The sequence below is a fragment of the Pipra filicauda genome, unplaced genomic scaffold, assembly GCF_003945595.2.
Source record: "Pipra filicauda isolate LSUMZ 115617 unplaced genomic scaffold, ASM394559v2 scaffold103_size3290846_pilon, whole genome shotgun sequence".
Classification (NCBI taxonomy): Eukaryota; Metazoa; Chordata; class Aves; order Passeriformes; family Pipridae; genus Pipra; species Pipra filicauda.
The window spans coordinates 1,983,798-1,999,959 of NW_024103474.1; the positions used below are offsets into that span (position 1 = coordinate 1,983,798).

The 16,162-nt window shown below is 46.4% G+C and overlaps 1 long non-coding RNA gene across 1 annotated transcript in view; it reads left to right on the top strand.

Annotated features, from left to right (window-relative positions):
* LOC113991168 overlaps positions 1-16,162 on the top strand; it is a 247,908-nt gene that overhangs the window by 10,641 nt on the left and 221,105 nt on the right. The window contains exons 4-5 of the long non-coding RNA XR_005562682.1: positions 6,025-6,096; positions 11,278-11,391. This is a non-coding gene — a long non-coding RNA (uncharacterized LOC113991168). The remainder of the gene's footprint in view (positions 1-6,024; positions 6,097-11,277; positions 11,392-16,162) is intronic.

The following is a 16,162-nucleotide window of genomic DNA, read 5'->3' on the forward strand; positions in this document are numbered from 1 at the left end:
ACAGGGGGAAACTGTGAGCTGCTCTTAATCCTAGCAGAGGTGCAAATGACCATCTGAGATGGAAGTCCATAGAGAAAAGAGCCTTGATATATTTATTCATTTCCATTTGCTCCTGAAATGGGCACCTTAAGGCACAAATTTATTTTAAAAATCCAGTTTCTTTTTCAGTTTATGGCCTGAACTTTCATAACTAGATGTGTAAATAATGCACAAAGGATCTCGATATTCTCCTGCGTGTTAAACTGCTGCAGCCAGTGTAATTGCCTGCAAATATTGTGTGCAGCACCAAGGGAAAAATCAGGTCTGCTCTGTATTTATTGTATTTCACTCAGCTTTACTTGAGTCAGCTTTGCTTCATCTCTCTCACACCCTTAACCCAAAGCTGTATTGTTTGGGTTCCTAGTAGAACTGGTTGGGAGTCTTTTGAGATGATTATTAGTAAATTATGTATATGGTGACTTTTAATAGAGAAATGTAAATTTTGGTTGCAATTTTTGTGGCTACCTCTTCTACAGGGAGAGACACCTGCTCACTCCAGTACAACCTTGGATCACACACTCAAACTAAGCTGTAAAAATTCCAACTCCAGATCCAGCCTCACAGATCTCAGCCTCTTTCCCTGTCAGTTTTCAACTGTTGGCTTTTCTTGGATAGACAAGTGGGGTTGGGTATGCTCTCAGCTATGGGAGCACCTTTCTTTGTCCTTTTTTCTTGGATTTTTGCTGTTTTTGTTTTGTTTTGTTTTTTTTAAAGGGTTCAAATTTATGCCACATCAAATGTTAAATAATTAGTCCTTGAAACACATTGCACAAGGGCAAATATTTTTCTCTGGATGACTTTTAATTCATGACTGAGAGAGAGATGACTTCCAAGAGATTAAGCAGGGAAAATGGTATCTGCTCTTGGATTATGAAAGTTTCTACCTCTGAAGGGGCTCTTTGAGGCTCCTCTCAACACCTGCCCACTGTTGCAACTTGCAGGGAGCCAAAATGCTTCTTGCCATGGTAGTGTGGCTGCTTGAGGGAGCCAGGCCTGGACAACTACATGAGGTTTTAGATCTGATTTAGTCATTTCTAGCCCAAAATGATGGCACAAATTGAAGCACCTAAGAAATCTGGGACTGGTCCTGCTTGAAAGTTTGTGAACATATAGGCAACTGGAAGCAGCAGTTTGCCTCAGAATCTGTATCTACATTCAGGCAAGGCTTCTGGTTGGCAGGAGTGAGCCCAGCTGATCTCAAACAGTGAGATGTAACACACTTTTTTTCTCTTTGTTGTTTTTGAGAAATAAGTCTTTCACCTTCAAAATAGAAAAGTTCTCTTGTGTTTGTGTGTGAATACCCACAAACTGGAAAGGCCAAATCTCTTGCATTTCCTGTCCCCAGTGCAATTTGTAGGGAGCTGCCTTTGCTTGCCCACATCCCCAACTTCACTAAAGGGCTCTCTTTGCAAAGCTCTCCATGCCTGATCAGGCAAACTCTGAGTTTGATTTATGCACAGACTGTTTGAGGTTCAGGCATAAAATCTAGGAGGGCTGATTTTATTTTTGTTGAGGGGGGCTTGGATTCCAGGCTGCCAGAATTGATGGCACTGACTTGTATATCTTCTCTACTGAAGCCAGCTGACAGTTTTAAACCATCGTTAAATCAAACTTTTGTGGTTAAGATTTACTGGGAGCTTTTTACAAATGAAATGCAAAATCTGGTGCTCTCCAGGTGGAAGACAAATCCTTGAATCTGTCTTTCTGTACATTGACAGAAATGTGGGGCTTTCAGGTACATATTTATGTGTACATGCTGCTGAGCCCTGCAGTGGTGACAGACACTTCCAAATGGCCCTGCTCAGAAAGGAGAGGTATCTCAGAGTTTGAAGGCAGATCCTTGCCAGCCTTGTAGATTTATGGGAACGAGGGCCCAGAAGTAGGTGAATGGGACAGGTACCTATAAATATAATGAACCAGTCTTGCACACAGGCAGAACAGCTACATCTAGCTTTATAAATAACAGCAGCCTTTTAGTTTCCTAGGAGGTCTGGCAGCCTTACAAATGAATGTGCTGCTAGTTGTCTGAGACCAGACATCGGAAAGCTGTCCATGAGTGCTCTTGGCCCACTGTCTCTTTTTTTCCCTGTCCCCATTCCCTCTCTTGGTGGGAGTGGTTTTTTGCTGTTTTTGGTTACTGCAACACAGATCCTGCCTGGCCTGCAATCTCTCACTGTTGCTTGCTGGAGATGAATGATTCATCAGGCCCAACCTGATAAAATTGTGCAAGCCAGTCACCAAAGTTAATCAGACCAAAAGGAAAGAGAGGAGGGAAGGGAAAAACAAAAACAGAAGGGGCCCCAGAGCAAGTTCTAATTTTTGAACCTCCCCTGGGAATTTAAAAATGCATATATTAATGTTGTCAGCCTGGGTTCTCCATCCTCCTCCTCCAGCCTTCATTGGGAAATCCGAGAGCAACCCAGGCGATGGGTTTTAAAGTGCAACTTCCGATGTTGCAATGCTGAGGAGCAGCGTGATCCAACAGGCTCCGGCTGCTGCGGCCGCCGGCGCGCTCCTGGCGCCCGGTTTGTTAATGGTGCTGGGGAGCAGGAGGCTGTGGTTGCAACCTGCTAATCACTTCCACTCGGATTTGTTGTGTCACACACGGCAAGGACGGAGGTGAGGGGGCCGGGGAGCTGCTGACATGAATCATGCAGTGCTCTGCTGTGTAATTAGGAAGGAGCCCTGTGGTTCTTGGTGCACTGGTGAGATTTCTCAGGCCTGAAACATAATAAAGACTGCCACCCACTTCAGCAGGGAATTAGTATCGTCCTGGCTGATCCCAAAAGAGGATGAGAGGCCTGGCTGCTTGGGACCAGGGGGAATTGGGGTTTGGCCAGGCAGGGCAAGGCGGATCAGAAGGTCACTGCCGTGGTGGGGAGGACAGACCTAGGAGGGAGAGCAGCAACTGGGAGGAGGGTGCCTGGGGGAGCTCTGTGAGAAATCTATCACTCCCTACTTGGAGCATGGCTGCAGTAATTCTGCTCACATCCACCTAAGTGTGACTAAGTGAGACAGAGTTGCACAAGTGGTTGCAATGTCTCCCCTGCCTGGTTGCTGTGATGCTCAAGGGGTTCCCAGGGTGCTGTTTCTGTCTCTGCAGCTGAAGAATATCCTTTAGTTTCTCTCAGCTGGTTGCAGCAGTTGAGCTGGCAGTGGGATGCTGTGCAGGACTCACCAGCTTCAAGCCTGGCAGGCCCCTCTTGGCCACCTGTGCCATTGGGGGCTAGTGAGAGGATCACCATTACAGTCACTTCTCTGCCAGTTCGTGTAGCTGTGCTTGGCATCCCTGGTGCTTTTGGCTGCAGGAGTTACAGTGAGCTCTTAGTGAGCATGAGGAAATATGTTAAATCCTGAAACCTTCCAGAATGAAGAGACTAACTAGTCAATGAGAATGCTTCAAGGGATTTCATCAAATTGTTCTGCAATTCTTTCTAGCCTCTGAATCCACATTGCAATAGAGAGGTGTTCCTTTTACTCCCTCCCATTTTAAGTTCATTTTAGTTCAGTTCAGTTGGTATATTTAGTATTTAACAATATTGTATCAAAACAGCATCTCCACATGATTTTAATTTAGAATTACATTACTGTGATACTGTCAGGATAAAACCACGTCCCAGACCCTGAGCTGCTGTGAATGAGCAACAATCCACTGATTTCAGCAGGGCAGCACCAAATTTATTCTAGCCGAGGATCTGGCCCACCCTTGCTTAAAAGGAAAACCCATTTCCTCACTCTGGTTGCTGAAACATTGCATATCGAGATGGGATGTGTCTAAACCACCTCCTTTTACTTTTCACCACTTGTGTCATTTTGTTTGTGTTTTCCACTGCTCCTCATTTTTTGCTGGGGCAGTGAAACTTTTCTGTTGGTGATAATTTCACTCTAAGCTCACAAGCCTTGGCACAGCTCAGTTTTGGGAGGATGGGTTTAATGTTACACTGAATATGAAAAATGAGATTATCTTCTGCAAAATAAGGCTTCTGGCTGTAATGTTTTAGTTCTTGTACATAACCTTCATGCTACACGAGGGGGGAAGGGGAATGGGGGATGTTTCCTACTGTTTTTTCTTCTTTACGTGGTGCTCAAAGAAGCCAAAGGTTGGTGTGTGATTGCACTCCTCAACTCAGAGAGCACCTTAAGAGCTGGATACCTCTTGAGACAAATTAGAGAATTTCAGACTGACTCTTGTGCAACTTCTCTGCAAGAAATACTTTTCATGGGCTCAGTGAGAGGTACTTCATTTCTGTGAAAATGCATCTGCTTTCCACAGCACAGTTGTATTTTTCTGTTAGTGCTGTCAAACTGCTTTGTTTGAGCACCACAGATGGCAGCTGCATTATCCACTGTATCCCTTCCTTATGAAGGGAGACGTGATGATGTGTGAGAGAGGGAGTCCGGCTCTGATTTCTGATCCAAACAGCCCCAGGAGTTCTTAGGCTCAGGGCAAGGTGACCCTGTCTGTGCAACAGTATAGTCCCCATGTTTGAGAGCAATCCCACTGAAGGTAGTGGCTTATGCCTAGGTGACACTGCAACCCAGGCACCTTCCCATGGTAAAAGGAAGAAATGCTCTTTTTGGCAGGTAAGAGGAAAACCAATGGTGTATAATGTTGTGGGTTGGGTGTAGCTGCCACTCTTCATTTACTGCAGCTGTAAGAAATTATTCACACTCCTTTGTGGAATCAGGGAGCTGAAACAATGGTGACCTCCACCCCGAGCACACGTCACTGCCCAAAACAACGGCACAGCCCCAGCCTGCCTAGGGTGTGGACAGGTTTCCTTGGCTATTGGCTTGGGAAAGCCCGGCAGGGAGGCAGCTGGGGAGAGCCTCGGGCAGAGAAGCAGTCAGTGCTTTGTGGGCTGACTGACGGTGAAGAGGGAGCGGAAACAGGAGCAAATAAACTGGGTCCGGCGTGGGGGGGAGAGATTTTGTACCTGCTTCCTACGTGAGCAGGAGTTCTGCAAAGAATTAACTGGCACTGCTGAGAGGCAGGATCCACGTATGGAGTCAACCCAAGGCTCTGGTTATCCACTTGTCTGAAAGAAAGTCTCTAAAGAAAATGTAATGAGTTGGAAAACAGAAGGCATTGGCAGGAGAACAGCCATTTACCGGAATATATTTGTTGTATGGCAGTAAATGGAAGAGCCTGACTTGCCTGGCCCTGTGCAAATCCCACTAAGCATTTACAAACCCTGAAGTGATGACTGACACAGAGCAGAGGGGCAGCAGAGGGAGAGTAAAGTGCTTTGAATGTCTCCTTTTCATTTGACTCAGTTCCAGGACGACATAGTCCACCCTAGATTAAAAGTAACTACAGAAAGGAGTAGAGCACTTATTTGGGGTTTTTTGTTTGTTTTTCCTTTTTTTTTTTTTTTTAATTAAACTTCAGGTTATCTTTTGGGAGTATCACAGGTTTGATTCAGCCTCCTTATTTAACTTTCATGATAGCCTGTCTTTGGAATTATAGCATTGTGGCTGATGTAATACTGTAGTGACTGGCAGCTGTGACAAGGACCTTGGGCTGCCTTCCTCATTTTAACTTGAAACTGTAAGGAAGACTTAGCAGTGTCCTTGTTTTTACCCAGAAATGCTTTTCATCCACAGGCCAGAGACAGTAGAGCCTAATGGATCAATACTGCTTTGGGACCCAAGAGGTGTGACTTCTATCTCTCAGTGCAAGTTTTTGGGAGGACTTGGTGGGAGCAGGGATTGATGTCTGCTGCAGCTTTCTGTCACTTCTTTCAGTTGCCTTTGCAGGTGTGTCAGTAGAAACACCTACCCTCTGTCCTTTTGAGTCTGGTTTGTGAATGAATCCACGTATTTCTTGGTTTTCTCCGTTACCTCCTTGTGCTGCCTCACAGCACTATCTCTCCCCCACCCTTTAGGGTGGCTACGGTTGTTCCCGGTGTGTGAGCGAGGGAATGTTACACTTCCTTGTAAGGAGTGTCCACTGACCTTACCTGCTGCTGCTTTGCCTTGCAGGGAACGTGACTTGCACAGATCCTGTTGCTTATCTCCTGTGTGAGGAAGAAAATGTCCCCTTCCAGCAGTGAGGTAGGAGTGACCACTCTTACAAAGAGATGGGGCTTTGCTGCTGATATTTGTTGTGGTGTGTGGAGCCCTCCCATCAGAGATGGGAGCCTCTTGTACTATGCATGCACAGAGAGAGAGATTGTTCTAAATCACAAAAGATATTAGGATGGATAAGGGGAAAGTTGGGAAAAGTGGTTCATGGGCCCAGCAAAGTCAGTTAAGTGTGCACAAAACTTGCTCCTTCAGCTCAAAATCCCTGGTTTGGACACATCATTGCTGTAGTTTCACATGCACTAGGTGGATGCAGCCAGGGAAGATGGCTGAGCCCATCACTGCTGCAGTGGTTTTTTGTACTGTTAGTTTTCTGTCAGTTCAGTGAATTGAATTGGCTCATGGAGGCACCTCCAGTGCTGGAGACATGAGCCTACAGAGTCACAGTGCAATCCAGACTGGCCCTTCCAACAGCTGTTAGATTAAGTCACTCCGGTTTACTCAGTCCTGGTGGCTTTTCTTCCCTTCACTGGTGGGTCCAATTTACAGGAGCCTCCCTGGGGACTGAAGAAGTAGAGACCATGCTTTTGAGTGCAATCCATGCACTGCTGTTTGTCACTGATGAAACTGTCTATGTGTAAGCACACAAGCAAGTGGGTAGCTCACAGGTAGGGGGGAACTCCTGAAGGGAAAGAGGAAAACAAGGAGTGTCTCGAGGGTGTTTATGTGGGCTATTCACAGAAGTTGGCCCTGCAGTGGGAACTGATGAAGACTTAACTTACAGTCCTTTATGGTTTTATTTTCCATGGGTTTTTTTAATTCAGTTTGTACTCTCTCCATCCCGGGGTGGAGATTGCAGCACCTCCTCAGCACAGTACCTGAAGCAGCTCTTGAATAGTTTGCCAGACTCCTGCAGTTCTCACCAGAGCTGGGGTTTCACCTCCTATTCTTCTGTCTGACTGTGTGAGATGGATTGAAATTGCAGGGTTTCCTTGCACACATTTGTTTCTTTCTGATGTTTCATCACATTTCCCTGCTTTTAGGCAGGGTGTTATGGCTGATACAGCATGAAACTTTGGAAGGGGAAGGCTTTCTTAGGTAGTTAAGGATTAGGAAGGGATGGGTAGATTGCTTGGGGGGCTTGTAGTATCTGTCCCTGGAACCCTTTAGGAAGAGGTTGTCTATGTGCTTCAGCCATGCTACACAACAGTGGGGCCTGTTTTAAGGTAGGATGTGAACAGCTTGTCCTTGCACCATTCCTTCACCTCTGCTTTGCAAACAGTGCTTGCTAAGATAACCAGCAATGACAAATGCTTACGGAGTATTGCAGGTGTGTGAATAACCACCTAAGAAGTATTTGGAAATAGCCTCTCTCAGTATTCCGAGTTTGAATTTCCAAACAGGAGCTCCAAATAAGTAAGCAAGAGGGAGACACGTGTTCTCTTAGCTGTGGGTACCCTTTGGTGAAGGGGTGTGGGCAGAAAACCCATGCAGAGGCTGTTAGTAATCCTTGCAGGCTCTGATGTGGTCACGCAGAACCAGAGGCTTTGTGTTATATGTGAATGCAACAACTTTACTTTCTAATACTTGGCTGGCTTTATAAATCATCTTCCTTTTTCCCCGCTCTTGTTTTCTGTCATGAAATCACCATTTCTTGTTGGTTTGTGGTGTTTTAGTGACTAGAGAGGAATGTAGGCTTCTCAGAAGCACACAAGCTGTTTCGCTCTCCAGTAGTGTCCCTCCTTTGCTCGTGGACAGCAGAGACCCAGGTGGAGAGAATCAGAGTCAGGAGGCTAAGGAGAGCCACGGGCATAAAAGAAAGCCTCTGAAGCAGGATGGAGTGGCAACAAAGCTGCATTTTCTCAAGGAATCTGTGCATTGTAAGAAATGAGGTGATCCTGCCATCTTCTCTGCAGCGGGTAATTGGATAGTTTTTGTGTGCTTTCCTCGTTCTTTGTGACCCAGAATGTGTTTCTCTTCCCAGCCCTTAGCTCGCTCTTTGCTCTGAGTCTTTTGATTTGTTCTTTCTTGTTCTCTTCTGCTTTTGTGCATGAAGCACGGGCCAGAGGTGCCTGCTACCCCTCTGATATCTCCTCAGCACAGCTGATGCCAGCCAGGCTTTGAAACAGAAGCAGCTGCAACATGGGGCCTCCCCAGCAGGTCTCCTGTCCTGCTTCCCTTCCGTCTCCGTGCAGGCATCCGGAGGAGCCAGGCTCACAGTGCCATAGCTGCAGCTTCAGCCAGCCACAAGTCGTCTGCAGTTTGCCTCCTGTGACACTGACTCACAGGAGGGAGGAAGGTCTTGATTCACTGTCTCATGGGAAATGCTCTGGCTCCAGGCTTCCCTTAGCATTTCCTTGCTTAGACACCAGCTCAGCAAAGCACTTGAATAGAGTTGGTTGAGCTGCTGTCTGCAGCTCACTGCCCCCCTGCCAACAGGACAGAAAATGTCCTTGTGGTACTGACGGTTGTTTCCTGAAGAAGTGTCAACTGTGTGGAGTTGGTTGGATATTCCCTATTCATGGCAAATACTAAAAATACTTGTTATAATCATGACTGTTGTGGCAGAATATTTTTTTCCTTTTCAGTTTTTGTAAACTCTTTCACTTCATTAGTAGGGAAATATGCCTGTGTGATGGGGAGAGAGTTCTTTTTCCCCGCTGCCAAAAGAAATGCAACATTTTAGGGAGAGAGAAAAACTTCACATTGCTTTCATGAATAATTGGAACTTCAGAAAAAGTGCCTACCTCTATTTTTTCTACCCCTGTGGAGATTTTCCACTTAGCCACCACCTTGGAGGTGCTGGCCAGCTCTGCCTTGGCTTTGATCCAAAGTGTCTCTGATCTGCAAAACTATCCTGGAAACATCACTAGAATAGCCTTTCCTGTGAGATTTATGCTTCCTGCTGGGCTGACAATGCGGTCAGATTCGTCGGGATTTCCCCTCTGGTGAGTGGGACATGCTGTGTCTGCTTGGTAACTGAGGTCTCAGGCTCCTTCTGAGCAGAGGAGGAAACTGTGAAGACCAGGTTCTACTTAAATAATCAAAGTTTTCACTCTGGGTGTTTTACTAGTATTATGTTAAATCCTGCATGGGTGGAAGTCAGCCTTTAGATTTGTTAATCTTATGAAGGAAATTTATTGTTTGGAGTATTGTGTTGGGAGCCCGGAGAAATATCTTGGGAAAACTAAGAATGGAAGATCGGCCATCTGGCCATGGCTGGGCAGTGTTGCTTCATTCCTTTATTCCTTCTTTAACCTGCTATTGGCTCACTTGTGGCAGGTAGTACAGCTGGAGATACCCTGATAGCATCACTCAGACATCAAGTGCTCTGATGGTGTTAGGGGCACTGCATGCCTGTCTCAGACATACAGAGAGAGGACAGCTCAGACAGTTTTCTTTTAATTTCCTCCCTTCCCAACAAAAAACCTGGAGCCCTGTAGCTCCAGTTGTGCAGAACTGGGTTGGGACTCAGAGAACCCATTCATTTTATATCCGTGCACCAACCACCATTCGAGTGAGTGGTTCTGCGTCATTCAAGGTGATGTTGAAACTCTAAAGCCTCTTCCTAAATCCCTGATGCCTCCTGTCTCTCTCCCTGAGATCTGATGTGTTGCAGACCTTGCATTTATGGAATTTGCCAGGCTGGAAGGTGCAGCCTTGCTGTTAGATCACATTTACAGATGGCTCATGCAAGACTTAAGCCCATATTATATTTGTTCCTCTGTGATGCTTGTATTTGTCTTGTACTTTGTCTGGGAATTCGGATTGTGTGTCTTGGCTGGGCTCTGCTGTATATGTGTAATCCCGGTTTCTTTGCTCTCCTGCAGGGACTTGCTAGGGAACAGGAAGTAAATGGAGTGTCTTGTAGAGACAACTTGTAGGGAGAGCAGACTGCCAGCCAAAAACCCATCCAGCTACAAAAGCAGCTGTTTCAGCCCAAAGAATATGTAAGCACAATTATTTTCTTAGCACCTCATCATGTTTCCTGCAGGAACTTGGGCTGTCAGACAGGTTTTCCATCCTGGTAGGCTGGGAAACACAGGGTGCTTATTTAGATTAGTTGGTGAATACTGCTTGGTGATCCCGTGGCTGAGGGGGCTGCATGTGGATAAGGGGGGAGAAAAGGTTTCAAGGCATGGAAAGGGGAAGACTTGGGCCGAATCAATAATGGAGGTTTGGAGTCAGATTTCAGCCTTTTTCCTGTGCCTGCTAATTCCAAACCCAAACTAGAGCAGGTTTGCTTTGCAGCTGGATCTGGGACGTGTGTGTGTGTGTGTGTGTGTGTGTGTGTGTGTGTGTGTGTGTGTGCACATGCCTCAGGCACAAGAGAAAGCAGGAATTTTCCTAGGCTGTGACGCACAGTCTACCTGGAGGACTGGCTTTGTCCTGGCTCTGGGCTGCAGGGACGAGTCCCAGCTGTCCAAGCATCAGTCCTGTCTGGAACCTCTCCTACACTGAGAAGTACCTGGAATTAATAAGAGGGAGTGTCATTTGGGAGAGACTAATTGGCACAGCAAGGGAGTGATCTGCTCCCTGTATCTCATGTACATATCCCACTGTCAGTTTTCTTATGGAAAAAAAATCCTCCAGATCTTGACAACAGACAGAAGGAAAATAGATTTGTTCTATCAACAACCCAGTTAAATGTGAGGGGCTGGTTCCCCTTTGTTCTTTGTTCCTCCACTGGCCTGGAGTGGGGAAATTCCTAATCTTAACACTCAGACATGCCCTTTTTGCCAAGCCTCATCTTACCCACATGGCTTCTGTCGAGGCCATGAGATTGGGAGAGGAAAGCCTGGCAGCTGTTTTTCTAAGACTGTGGCAATTCACTGCTGGTGTCTAAGGATCTGCTCAGAGCTGCTGCTTCAGGGAGCTGGTATGGAGCTGCAGGGACCTTCTGGCCAGGGTTATCCAACACAAGCAGCTCTGGCACAATTTACAGCCCACAGTGTTAAGATAATGCCAGTTGGTGCTGCTTGGCTGCACCAGATGCCTCCTTCATTGTGTCATTGGGGGGGGACAGACTGTTCATGGTGCTGCTGTTACAAATATGTTTTCCTGCTGTGATTGAGAACAGCATCACTGTCCTGGAGATGGACAGTGGTACCACAGCTCACAGGGAGAGCTGGATTCTCCTTTTCTGCCTCTTTAGCCCCTTGCCAGGCCCATGGGACTCTAACTTACATTCTCAAAATTCTCTGTTTGCAGTTTGGTCCCAGCTGGCTCTGTTGGGCCCTGCATCAGCCTCCAGAAAGCCTGTGTCATGGGACAAGAGACCTTTCAGCTGGAGAAGCCAGCCTCAAGCTTGGCCCAGATTCTTAGGTAAGGGGTAAATGTGCTGTTGTTTCTCAAGCACAGCAGCAGGGGCAGGGTCATGGGTGGCAGCACAGCCACCTAGTGCAGAGCTGCTGGGGGGAACGTGTGCTCACCCCTGCCTACATATGTTTCCCCTTGGGGAAGGGTTACAAAACTTTCTCTGCAACTTTGGTGGCACTTGCTGTCTTTTATTGGACTGCCTTCAATTCATAACTTTGGTTGATGATGGCAGTAATTCAACAGCAATGCTAAAAGTAGTCAACTGCTGCCAGCCTTGCTGAGTGGCTGCTTCAGGCCACCCTTTCAGAAAGCTCCGAAAACAGGGTGCTGGGGGGATGTTGCTTATCCTGAGAGGAGGTCTTATAGCTCTAAGCAAGCCTTAATTACAAAGCAGATGTTGCTTTTAGACTTGATTGTCTGAATTCAGTGGCACCCTTACACATGCAGCAGGATGCAGGATACTTTCCTTCCTGGCCAAAACTGTTGAATGTCATTTGCTGTGTCAGCCTAAAAGGCAGGGGTGAATTTCACTGGAAAAAGTGATGCCTGTGTGTGGATGAAAAACAGATGAAAGCACAATGTGAGCCAGCAGCTAGAAATTAAAGTTAGATAAATGTAAGCTAGAAAAATAAGGTACATGGTTTTAACAGTGACTGATCAGCAACAGTTGAATAACTTGTGGCACCAATTACCAAGGGATGCAGTTGTGGTTCTATCACTTGAAACCTCTGAAGAAACTATGTCTTGCTATCTCAGCCATAAGAAATCTGGGACATCAGATGAAATCCAAGAACATTTTTATGCAGGAGACCAATATGAATATTCCTACTGCCTTCTTAAAATCTAGAAATATAAAAATAGTAATTTTAAAAGCCCTCAGTGTTGTAATCTAATATCAAAGCATCACAGCACTATGGATGTGTTGATCCTCTGGACAGCCAGTGAATTCCTCCAGGCTGACTAGGGGGTGATAAAATGCATCTCAACGTGCAGCTATGTAGTGCTGCTTCTACGTGCTGTTGAGTTGACCAAATGGTATTCGAGAAGTGCTGTGGGTCTCCAAGATCAATCCAACAGATTGTGAGATCAGGTTGACCTATGATACCCTCAGAGAAATGGAGAAATGTTGGAAGTCAAAGGTTTGGATAATAGGATGAGGAATTTAAAGCCCCGTGTCTGAGTCATAACTTTTTGTTTGGTCCTTCTGAGAAGGGGACCTTGTGGTTTTAGAAGAGCAGTAGTTTTGCTTTCGAAGTGTTCCCTTGGATTTCAAATGAAGGAAAAGTGATTGTAAAAGAGGAATGTTTGTGTGTGTTTTCTTTCCTTTTGTAAAAGCCTTGTGAAAGTTCAAGTCAAATTCCCTTCTGAAGAACAGAGCCCAGTCAGAGGGGTGGAATATAATGTCTTCCCACCCCAAAAGTGGGAAAGCACCAAACCCCATCCCATTCTGCTGTGTATGACCTTCTGAGTTCAGATGTGGAAGCTCCCACAAAAGAAGCAGTGGAGCAGTCTGGGACACTTCAGCCTGGAAAATAAGTTATTTGGGGGAGAATGTGACAGAAACCTACAAAATCTGGAGCTGCATGAAGTGAATGGATAGGGACTGGCTGTTACCACCTTTTTCCATGCAGGGACTGGAGGCCAGCAAATGTGGACAGTGGGGTCAGATGTCAAATAATGAAGGGAGCTGGTTCTGGAGGTACCAGGTTTTAGACCTGGAGAATTTTTCATCAAAGGGTGTTGTGGGTGCAAGGTGTATTCTTGTGTTCAAAGGAAGATAGTGGTATTTGAAAGCAAAATTTATTAGGGACCACTAAATAGACAAACCCTCTAAGGCCAGAAAAGGTCTTGTCAGCTGAAAATGGTTGAAGGCTAAGTAAATAACTTGGCTCTGAGAAAGGAAGTACCACATGTTTTTGTGCTGTTCTTCCTCTTTCCTAGGTGTCAACTCATAGTTTATGTTGGAGACAGGGTGGGCTAGGTGGATCCTTGGTGTGGACTCATATGGTTGATGCAGCCTTTCTGAGATACTTAAGCCTGGAGCAAACATTGTTAATTTTTTTAGTCCCACAAAAGATGCATCAGCAAAAACAGAGCTTTCTAGAACATCCCAAGGATGACTGATCTCCTGATAAACCCTAAATTGTTTGCAGTCTCAGATTATTTGCTTAGTGCCCTCACTGACCATATAAGCAGTAAATGGGGAGGTCTCAGCTTGCTCAGGGAAGTATCCTCTAAGAAATGAGGACTTCTGGGGAGGAGTGAGGCTACCATGCACAAGAGGGGCCATAAGACAAAGGGAAAGGCACTACAGTGGGAATTTGGAAGCGTAATGTTTGACAAATTGTATTTTCTTGAGAAGTTTCAGCTGCCTACAAACTGATAGGTAGATGGAGAGAGCTGGGCAAGAGCTGGACTGGGCTGAGGTGGGAACTGGTGATGAAAAAGAAGCTCTCTGCTGGAAGGTGTGGGCATGTTTCATTGCCCTCTTTCCTCTTGAGCACAACCAACCCAGAGGAGCAATGCTGACTGTTGGTTTTCTCAGAATGGGAAGCCAGACTCTCTACTTTCCTCATATTGGTGTCAGCAGGTCTTAGAACTCCTCGGAGGGGTTTTTGAGCACTGCTTAATGTCATCTCTAAATGGAACTTGTGTCAGGGAAGTGCGTATTCCCAGAACTGTTTTTCTGAAAGTAAAACTGCAGGAGTTTTTCCTTTATTTTTCACTTCAAAAAGACTAACTTCATAAATCCTGTACCTGGCAGAACCTGCCCCTCCCTTTGCGATGGCTCGAGTGTGCTTTCGCTGCCGGATCTGCGTACACAGGGGATCAGAGAGCAGGTGACTTCAACTTAACCTTCCCTCTGAGCTTGAAGAACAGGCCAAGGCAATACAAAAGGGACCTTCCAAGAGACTTGTGCAGCTGCACAGCCCTTATACTGGCCCCATGATCTGTTTATCTTTTGCCTTCAAGGAAGAGAGTTAGGGGAAGCTCCCCCAAGTGGGATGGCTTAAAAGACTGTATCCTCTGCTGGGAAGTGCACGTGCTTTTTTCTTTATAAGCCATTAGATATATTTTTCCTCTCTCTCTCTTCCCCTGCTTCCCTGGCAGCAGGATCTCTGGCTGTTGCATGCTTTTCATTAAATCTTTCTGATTGTAAGCTTGTATGTTCTGACCCAGGGTCAGAGAGTACTGTGGCAGGGATACAGCTCAGCAACAGAATGGAAAGCTTTCACTGGTTTTGATTACTGGACATCACCAGTTACTGCAGAGTGCATTCTTGCCTGGGATCTGAAGGCTGAGTTAAATGTCACCCAGAAAGGAGCATTCCATGATGCTCCTGAAACACTGCACAACTCCTGAGTTATGAGGGAGCCTCTCTATATGCACAAGTTGTCTTGGCCAATTTCCAGCCTCTCTAATGCTACTGTCTCTCTTATCCCACATGTTCTGCTTTGGCAGTATCCACTGGAGGAGGTTATTTAACTTCCCTTGCTGATAGGAACAACTGCCACCAGTTGTGTTGTTGGGTTTAGGTTGTTTGTATCCAATGAAAGCCCCACACTTATCGACAAACTCAAATAACCAAGTGCTTACTCAGCTCTGCAGCTCTGTTGTGAGAAGGTATAATCACTTCCTGCATCTTTGTTTGTCTTTGCCTCTGTGCTGCTGTGCTGATGCTCTGGGAGGTGCCCTGCTGCTCCTGCAGCTGCTTTTCCCTGCCCTGAGGCACATCAGCATGTGGGGAGGAAAAGCAGTTCCTGGTTATTGCTTCACCTTTGGATGCCTAAGACACAGGCTGCTCTGTAATATAAAATGTCATCCCTCTTATTTCCTAGGGAGGGGACAAGGTACCTTTATGCCTATTGTGAAGAGTAAAAGGAACAGTGGCAAAATCCATCTGTAATCTCTGGGCTCCCAGGTATGAACATTTGTACTTAGATGGCATGGGATCTGTGGGCATCTCCTTTGCTGGCTGGCCATGACTCTGGCCTGGGCTGCAGAGATGAAGTGTCAGTGCCCTGAGTGTAATTACCCTGATGAGCCTGTCATGGGGCCTCCACTCACTCTCCTGTCCAGGGGCTCAGGGGCTCCATTTAAACTCAGTCCATGACTTTCCATTGCTCCCTGAGCTGTGGTGTAGGTGTACCTGTCTCCCACTCCGTGCATCCATGCCCATGCCTGGCTGTGGACCTTAGACTGGGACCCTGATCTGTGGACTGACTTCCCAGTTTGATGTCTGACCTGCCTAGTGACCACCAGACTGTGCCTGACTCTGGTTACTGTCACTGGAGCTGACTGACCTGCACTTTGAGTTCCTGCCTTGACCTGCCCTGTCACCACAAATGCTCTTGAACTCTGGGTCAGCCCTGACTGCCGTCCCCTGACTTGGCTGCTGGTCTCACTTATGTCCTGTGGGATGGGGCCCTGGCTAGCCAGCCCTGCCTTGCTGAATTATCTTCCTTGACTCCTCATCCTGTAGGGAACTGCCAGCCCTTCCTGATCCTTGAACCCTGAGAGGTCTCTGTGGAGAGGTGATTCTTTGGAAAGACTCATCTTGGTGTGAAACACTTCCTCAACTAGCAGCCCAGCAAAACAAGAGCATGTGGCCTTGGGGATATCCTGTCTGCCCACTGGGGAAGGTGTCACTGTGCATCAAAGCTGTGCCTTTCTTCAAATCTCCAGTGTGGGAAAGGAGTTATCACCAGCTCATTAGTTGCAAAATTAATTAGCATTTCAGCAATGGGATGTGGTGTATTTCTTAACTCAGCAGGCT